Raw genomic sequence first — 10,035 nt, 5'->3', positions numbered from 1 at the left:
TTCTCTCTCTCTGTCTCTCTCTCTCTCTCTCTCTCTCTCTCTCTCTCTCTCTCTCTCTCTCTCTCTCTCTCTGTGTGTGTGTGTGTGTGTGTGTGTGTGTGCTGTAAAAGTCAGTATATTATCATTATTATTATTTTCATGTTGGCTCTGGTGGCAGTTGGGCTTCTGTCTGTGTATAATAAGTTCGAAGCAAAAATATCATTTGATTTTATTTGGTTCTGTGTTTAAAGATTATTTGATTTTGTTTGGTTTACTGTTTAAATAATTTGATTTTATTTGGTTCATTGTTTAAATAGTTTATTTGATTTTGGGTTATTATTTAAATATTATTTGATTTTCTTTTGTTTATTGTTTAAATATTATGCGATTTTATTCGGTTTATTGTCACAACCACCTTAACCATCGACATGAACAATAAATAATTTATTAATGCATTTTCTCCAGTCAAAAAATTGTCTGCATTGAAAATAAACAATTAAAGAAGTGAGGAATTTAGGTATCTGGCAACTCTAGTTAGTAACAGCTGATGACGGGCTCTAGAAATAGTCACGGGGAAAGAAACTTACAGAAATTTATAATATAACAAACAAAAGAGAGAGAGAAAAAAAGCTTTTCAGTTATTATAAAAAATCAAATTTTTTGAGGCTAAAAACTTTTCAACGCGATATTTCAAAATGCTATCTCGTTATTGATAAACTCCTAATTCCATTTGGGTTGAAGCGAACAAAAGCAAAATTCAGCTCTACAGTTGAATTGAAAATGAACAATGATCAATGCTCATGACACTGAAATGATTTTTACGTTGAAATGCTATAGATCAGTGGTTCTTAACCTGGAGGGAATCTCATAGTTTCAGGGGGCGAATTAGGACCACGGATTGGAAGGCTCAAACTGGCTCTAGGGCCACACAAAACGCAGTGTGCATCGGTTCGCACTACTGAGCAGCCACGTAGAGCTATCTCTCCGCTAGCTTATGTGTTTGCGTTAGTATTTTACTGCATCATTATTTGGAATGCACCTTCTGAGGCAGACAATTTTGGAAAGTGGGAAGGGGACGGGAATGATATTCTGACATATGGGGGAAGGGTGCATGGGCCAAAAAAGCTTGAGAACCACTGCTGTAGATAGATTAACCAAAACATCACAGGAGACTTTTTTCTTGACCTCTAATGGCTTCCACTTGGGTATACTTTACCAGCCAGGTAAAGTATACCCAAATGAGAGGAAGAAGAAGAGGAAGAAGAAAGCCGTTTCGCTGAAAACATTGATTTTAGTCATAAAACAAAACTGAAATCGAAGGACGACGAAGTTAAGAAAATAAAAAAAAATCTTGTTGAGAACTTCCGATTTTTGTGAGCACTGCAGTTTTCAGTAAAACATTTATAAATACGATATTCTTCTTCTTCTTCTTCTTCTTCTTCTTCTTCTTCTTCTTCTTCTTCTTCTTCTTCTTCTTCTTCTTATTATTATTATTATTATTATTATTATTATTATTATTATTATTATTATTATTATTATTATTATTATTCAGAAGATGAACCTATTAATATGGAACAAGCCCACCACTGGGGCCACTGACTTGAAATTCAAGCTTCCAAAGAATATTATAGTGTTCATTAGGAAGAAGCAACAGGAGGGAACGGGAACCACAGAAAGAAGAGATCACTTATTAAAAAAGGAAAAATAAATTAACGTATTAAATAAATAAAGAAAGAAATAGATAAAAAGTAGATTATTAAAATACAACAAGAGACCACTGACTAAAATAGAACAAATAAATTAACAAATTAATAAATACATAGATAAAAATATAAGTAAATTATTAAAGTACAAGAAGAGATCGCTTATTAAAAAAAAGAAAAAAATAAATTCAATTAATAAGTAAATAGACAAAAATGTAAATATATTAAAATACAAAGAGAATTCTATTAGGGTAGCGATGTATTGCACCAATATATATTAAATGGTTTTCTGAAATGGACTTTCTTTCGGTATCATGTATCAATATTCATTGTATTTTCATATTCGTATTGTGATTCATGCCTTTTCTCCTTCACTGGATGACAGTGCAGTTTATTATCCACGGTAACACTGTCAACAATACGCGACGCTGACATAATCAAAGCGGAAATAGTGATACTGAAACATATGACTGTCGCCGTGGGCTGTTTATATGAATTTGTGTAGTATTATTTGGTCACAGAAATGCGACCGAAGTACTTAGGTATTTGGTTAAAGGTTGGCTGGATATCACACACACAAACACTACTGTGTGTGTGTATCTATGTATGTATATACAGTATATGTGTATATATATACATTTATATATATATATATATACTGTATATACATAATGTATATGTGTATATATATACTATATGTATAAATATACAACATATATATATTATATATATAATATATATATATATATATATATATATATATATATATATATATATATATATATATATATCACACATTACCACAGGTGAAAAATAAGAAACGGGGTGTAGGTCCTGACCGGTTTCGACTTTATTTCCAAGCCATTGACGAAGGACTGATACAGATTATGAGACATCACAAATATATATACTACAAGAACAGTACTGACGAACATACACAACAGTTAGAGACTCCATATCCCCACTCAGGCCGGTGTCGAGGTAGGAGTGGCCTTTAAAACTCACACCCTTTAGTATTGTCTGGGGAGTTCTTGATAAGTACATTTTTCATTGTTGTATTGTTCTTAAATGCGACATTAACACCAAAATTCTTAAGAAGATGAGGGATATCTTTCATATTATTATTATAAGGCAAAACAAGCAAATTTTTTGTGTTGTAAGGTTCTTTCTGGTTTTGATAGCCTACATAGTCTTTTTTGCCGCTTCAAATGCACTGTTTAATACACTATCAGGATATTTCAATTTCTTGCCTGCATTCCTAATCTTATCTATTTCATCATCAATATATTCAGGGCTACATACCCGTAATGCTCTTAAAAACATAGATGAAAACACTGACTTTTAACCTTATTGCTTTGTCCAGAATAGAAATGCACATAGGAAGAAATATTAGTGGGTTTTCTATACACACTATATTTAAACCCACTACTATTTCTTCGTATGAGGACATCCAAAAACGGTAAGCACCCATCATTTTCCATTTCCATCGTGAATTTAATTGATGGTACTAATTGATTTAACTTGGCAAAAAAGTTTTTTACATCTTGGTTCCCTGGCCATACACAAATTATGTCGTCAACATACCTAAACCATGTTACATTACGTGGGATTATGTTGTTTAATATCTTCTTTTCAAAAATTCCATATATAAGTTACTTAACACTGGGGATAGAGGGTTTCCCATTGCCATACCAAAATTTTGTGAGTAAAATTTACCATTAAATTCAAATTTACAATCTTTTACACATAATTTAATCAGTTCAATTAAAGTACTTTTAGAAAATGGGATATCCAGCTGTGTGTTCTCTAACAGTTCAGATAAAAACGCCATCAGATCATCTATTGGCACCTTTGTGAATAGTGATACAACATCAAAACTTACAAGCCTGGATTCACTATTAATCTCTACACTATTTAGTTTATTTATCAGGTCCACATTATTCTTGATATTTGCATTTGAGATGGTACCTACTAATGGGTTGAGAATATCTACTAAGTACTTCGCTAGCTTGTATGATGCGGAGCCAACTGAACTGATAATTGGCCTGGCAGGAAAGTTTGCTTTGTGAGTTTTATTGTACCATACATGTATGGTAGCGATGGAGAGGTCACACACAACTTCTTTATAAGGCTTTCGTTACCTTTTAACAGGTTTTCACTTTCTTATTGAAAACACTATTCACATTTTCTATCGGGTTCTTATTTAATTCTTTATATGTGTTATCATCACCTAAAAGATTTTGCATTTTTTCTATATATTCACTTTTATTTAAAATTACAAGAGCGCCTGATTTATCTGCTTTTGTCATGTATATATTTTTATCTTTTTCACCTGTGGTAATGTGTGATAAATGAATCACGTACAAAAGTGATAATAATCATATATATATATATATATATATATATATATATATATATATATATATATATATATATATATATATATATATATATATATATATATAGATTCTCTCAACTAGACAAAGCTTATTGAAGGGCGTGGTGTTTGAATCTTCCTAACTACAAGTTTAAATTCTAGATTTAGAAAACTTCACGCGACCTGAAGAGCAAAAATGAAAGTAAGTTTCTACACCAACCTATATCTTTCTCATATTAACCACTGCTATCTTGTCCTTATATCTTATGATGAAAATATGTAACACTTCATCACAGACTCTGCGTGGACACTTGAATTCTTCATTCACCATTTTAATCATTCTCTCTCTCTTCCCAGGCAATCAGGAAATCTTTCTCTCCCTCTGTATTCCCATCTAGCACCCTGAATTATTTATTCATCGGTTTGAGGGGCTGGTTATCATATTCTTCAGTTTATCTTGGTTGTATAAGCTTTAACGTTTTTTATTTGTGTTCTTAGAAGAGGATTTAGAACACAGATGGATAATTAATCGGATTCTCCAGTGTTCTGTTTTTTTACTTTTTGTTCTTTATTAAATTTCTGTGACTGAGGGTAACTGTCTGTTTCATAGATGTAATCAGACAGAGATACACGTAATCAACAGATATACAAAAGCTTCAGTTAATTTTAATCATTTTAGTAATTAGTCTCCACTTTCTGTATTTCCCATTACCCTTTGCTGCTTCTTTCAAATGAAAACAATATTCTTAGGAGGCTTGAATTTCAAGTTAGTGGCCCCTTTGGTGGGCTTGTTCCATACGAATAAGGTTCATTTTCTGAATAATAATATTAATAATACTAATATAATAATAACAATAATAATAATTAAAGTCACAATATTAAAACAACCAAAATCATCAGTGATGGCCAAATCATTTTGCACCATGGTAACATAACAAATTAAAATAACTGTAAATGCGCTTTCAGAATTATTTGTTATTGATAGTGAAAAGGTTGTTAGGTCTCGATGATAACCAGCCTTTTCGCCAAGTTATATTGTTTGTGAATATGTAAGGTCTTTGAATTACCATATTATTGTTATTATTATTATTATTATTATTATTATTATTATTATTATTATTATTATTATTATTATTATTATTGCATGGTCTATCTGAATTACGACTTTTTCATATTCATTATTATTATTATTATTATTATTATTATTATTATTATTATTATTAGTAGTAGTAGTAGTAGTAGTAGTAGTAGTAGTAGTAGTAGTGGTATATAACAAAAAACATTCTTATCAAGCAACCCGGGAAAATATTCCAAATCACAATAACGTTTCCGTTATGAAAAAAATCACGAAGACATGCAAATGTGTTTAATTTAACTGAATAGAATCGGATATTGAAGCCAAATGAAAACAAGAAATATGTAATGAGTAATTTGTTAATTTTTTTTTTATTTTAATAAGTGATATCTCTTCGTTCTGTGTTCCCCTTTACCTCCTTTTACTTTTTCCTAATGAACACCATGCTTTTTGGAAGCTTGGCTTTCAAGACAATGGCCTCCCTGGTGGGCTTGTTCCATATGAATAGGGTTCATCTACTGAATAATAATAATAATAATAATAATAATAATAATAATAATAATAATAATAATAATAAAATATAAAAATTTGCAATTCAGATAGACCATATAATGATAACATTAATAATAATAATAATAAATAAATAAATAAAAAATTCAATAGACCATATAATAATGATAATAATAATAATAATAATAAATTCAGATTGACAATATAATAATAATAATAATTTCCAGAAAAGAAAAAAACTGGATAAAGGCAAAGCCCAAATAATAAAATTATTGTATAAACTCGATAAAATCCATAAGCGCATTTGAATGACAAAAGTATGATATATTGGCTTTTGCAGTGAAGTGATTTACAACTGTTAGGATATAAAGTTTAATAACCAAATCAGTTTGGTTTTTCTCATAATGACTTATGAATTTAAGATTTTTTCTTCTTTTTCATTCTTTAAATGAAAAAATAATTCTCGGAAATACATTGTAAATTATTCTCTAGAGTTGCTTTTATTATTTACAATATTTTCCCAAAACTGGTAAAGTATTTTGAAAAATGTTTAAAAAAAATATCGAAATCAAGGCTCTTAATAAATACGAAGACGAATGTTACAAACATTTTATTTATTTGAATAAGTACGAAGGCAAGTGTTACGAACATTTTGTTTGAATAAGTACGAAGACGAATGTTACAAACATTTTGTTTGAATAAGCACGAAAACTATGTTACAAACATTTTATTTGAATAAGCACGATGGCGAATGTTACAAAAATTTTATTTTGACAAGTACGAAGAAGTATGCTACAAACATTTCATTTTATAAGCACGAAGGTGAATGTTATAAACATTTTATCTGAACAAGTACGAAGACGAATGTTACAAACTTTTGTATTTGAATAAGTACGAAAACGGATTTTACAAACATTTTTTTTCAGTATGCACAATGACGACTGTTACAAACATTTCATATTTTAATATATACGAAGACAATTGTTACAAACATTTTGTTTGAATAAGTACGAAGTCGAATATGACAAATATTTTACTTGAATAAGTACGATGACGAATGTTACAAACATTTTATTTGAATAAGTACGAAGACGAATGTTACACACATTTCGTTTGAATAAGCACGAAAACTAATGTTAAACATTTTATTTGAATAAACACGATGGCGAATGTTACAAAAATTCTATTATGACAAGTACGAAGACGAATGTTACAAACATTTTATTTCAACGAGTACGAAGACGAACGTTACAAACAATTTATTTGAATATGCACAAAAACGAAAGTTACAAACATATCGTTTTAACGAGTACGAAGACGAATGTTACAAACATTTTATTTCAGCAAGTACGAAGACGAATGTTACAAACATTTTATTTCAACAAGTACGAAGACGAATGTTACAAACATTTTATTTCAACGAGTACGAAGACGAACGTTACAAACAATTTATTTGAATAAGCACGAAAACGAAAGTTACAAACATATCGTTTTAACGAGTACGAAGACGAATGTTACAAACATTTTATTTCAGCAAGTACGAAGACGAATGTTACAAACATTTTATTTCAACAAGTACGAAGACGAATGTTACAAACATTTTATTTGAATAAGCACGAAAACTAAAGTTGCAAACATTTTCTTTAAACGAGTACGAAGACGAATGTTACAAACATTTTGTTTCAACGAGTACGGAGACGCTTTAAGAGGTACGAAGGCGAATGTTACAAACATTTTATTTTAAAAGCACGAAAACGAATGTTACAAATATTATATTTGAATAGGTACGAAGACGAAAGTTACAAACATTTTGTTTTTGCAGCCTCGCAGGCGATCAGATTTAGAGACGAGGATGTCTGTCATTCTATTAATTTTCCAAACTGACAAACACTGCTAACTCTATTCCGTCCTTCTAGAGAGAAAAAAAAAGCTCTATAAAAAAAGAAAGAAGGGTTGCATGGAAAAATAAAAGAAGAAAAAAAACATTTCTAGTTTTATATACCATTTCTGTTTCTTTTTCCTTCCCCTCTCTCTCTCTCTCTCTCTCTCTCTCTCTCTCTCTCTCTCTCTCTCTCTCTCTCTCTCTCTTCCCCCTTTTTATGCTTCCCCTTTCCCAACGCAGGGATTTATATAAAGGCTGTCGCATCACCTCTCCTGCCAATTTATCCGTGAACCGGCAACACAAACTTTCAGTCATGGCTCCTTTACGTGTGTTCGCTTTCTCTCTCTCTCTCTCTCTCTCTCTCAAAACCAAGTCGCCCTCCCCTCCCCTCCCCTCCCCTCCCCTCCCCTCCCCTCCCTCTTGAGGGGAATGGAGTGGGAGGGGGGGGGAGGAGGAGGAGAAGGGACTTTTTTACCCCTCGTTCTTTTATCATTTGGAAAGCGTTTCTAACTTCCTGAGTTTCCGAGAGAAGGGGAGAGAGAGAGAGAGAAAAGATGGTTTTATGATTTTCCTCTTTTTCAGTCTTTCGGGCGAAATTTAAAATGGGAGGCTGTTGGGTGAATTTAAAGGGAATTCTGCACCCCTAATGGATCCCGTGACGTGTCTCCGAGAAAGTTTGTTTTGTGACATAAGCAGCAGCAGCAACCGCCTGCTGAGCTTATGCTGGCAGAGAGAGGAGAGAGAGAGAGAGAGGGGGAGGGCAAAGAGAGAGAGAGAGAGAGAGAGAGTGCCGCAGGGAGAGAGAGAGAGAGAGAGAGAGAGAGAGAAAGAGAGAGAGAGAGAGAGATGGACTTTCTAAACGAATCGCGGAGGAAAAATTCTGGGAAAAAATTGTAGCATTTTGGTTGTTGTCCAGAGGAGAGGAGGAGGAGGAGGAAGCGGCGGCGGCGGCGGTGGTGGGTCCCGTTCCCGTGGGAGGGGGACCGGGAAGATAGCGCTAACAAGTCGTAACAAGTTGTAACAAGTTGTTTACCCGCGTGGCAGAATGGTTGATCATCCTTCCAGATTGGTTCGTATACTTCGTCAGCCGGGGAGACGCGACCGTTTTGCGGTTGCATTAGAGTGACGTCCCACCGGCGGGGCGCCCCTGGCAAAACGGGCCTTGCTGCGGCAGCGCCGAAGGCACACCGCCCGGGGATCTTCCAGGGACGCTTTTAGGGCGTTCTGGAACGGGCGGCGCTCAGACGTTCTTTGTATGGCGGATGAACGAAAACATACCGGGCGGCTCAGATGTTATGATAAAGTGCGTAATAAGTTGCATTTTGTATCCATTAGAGAAGTGGGCCACTCAGTGTGTGTGATAAAAGCTGAGGTGACAACTATGGTGCTGCTCTATTTACATGGAAATAGCAAGTGGGGGTAAAACGTCTCAGTGGCTCCCCCCTTTTCCCCTCTCCCCATCTACTCCCTCCCTCCCTCCCCCTCCCCCTTTCCTCCATCTTTCCCCACCCCTCACCCACTGCCTCCACCTGAAAAAAGCCTGAAATTTGGGAAAACGCCTCGGTAGAGGAGACATTTTGATAGATGTCAGAAAAGGTTTCTTTTGGGGGGGATGTGAGGTCTTATGTCATTCTATGTTTTTATCCCTTTGGCAAGCCTTTGGGTTTTGTGGATAACATTATGAGATTAAATTATCACTTTGTGTTAGCTAAAGTTTAGTTTCATATTTGTACATTGGGGAAGGACCTTTCATTCATCAAATGAATGTAGTTTGCTACATGAAGTGAAGAGGAGTGTAATATGGTGTCACAACATATCACCATTTTAGCTTGAGCTGCAAAATATCCTCATTCGGGCCAGATAATTTGTTATTAAAGGAATTAGACAATAGCGAGATGCATAAAAAAGAAGAAAAATATATGATTTCGTCGTTGAATGTTACCAAGCATGATTATAATCAGTTGTCGACTTAACAGGAATATTAAACTATTGCTACATAAACATTATAATAAGTTACGTTTTGTCAACGATCTGAACAAGTTTAGCAATTACGATGTTAAAACATTTTCCTTCTATTATTTGCATATGTATATTAAATAAGGTAAAACAGTGCATCATTATAAACCAATATCTATGCACATTGTAAGTATCATGTACAATGAATGTTATTGAACTATTACAGTGAATAACATTTTTGGTTTTTTGAAGCAACTTCGGTAGTTAGACAATATGAATTATTCGGGAGTGTCCATATAACATGAAGAACTAGAATGTTGAACTTCGTTAAATCTTACTAAATTTATATATATATATATATATATATATATATATATATATATATATATATATTTATATATATATATATATATATATATATATATATATTTATATATATATATATATATACATACATACATATATACATATATATATATAAATATATATATATATATATATATTTATATATATATACATACATACATACATACATATATACATATATATATAA

This window comes from Macrobrachium rosenbergii, chromosome 19, assembly GCF_040412425.1.
Source record: "Macrobrachium rosenbergii isolate ZJJX-2024 chromosome 19, ASM4041242v1, whole genome shotgun sequence".
Classification (NCBI taxonomy): domain Eukaryota; kingdom Metazoa; phylum Arthropoda; class Malacostraca; order Decapoda; family Palaemonidae; genus Macrobrachium; species Macrobrachium rosenbergii.
This window is presented reverse-complemented; position numbering follows the sequence as displayed.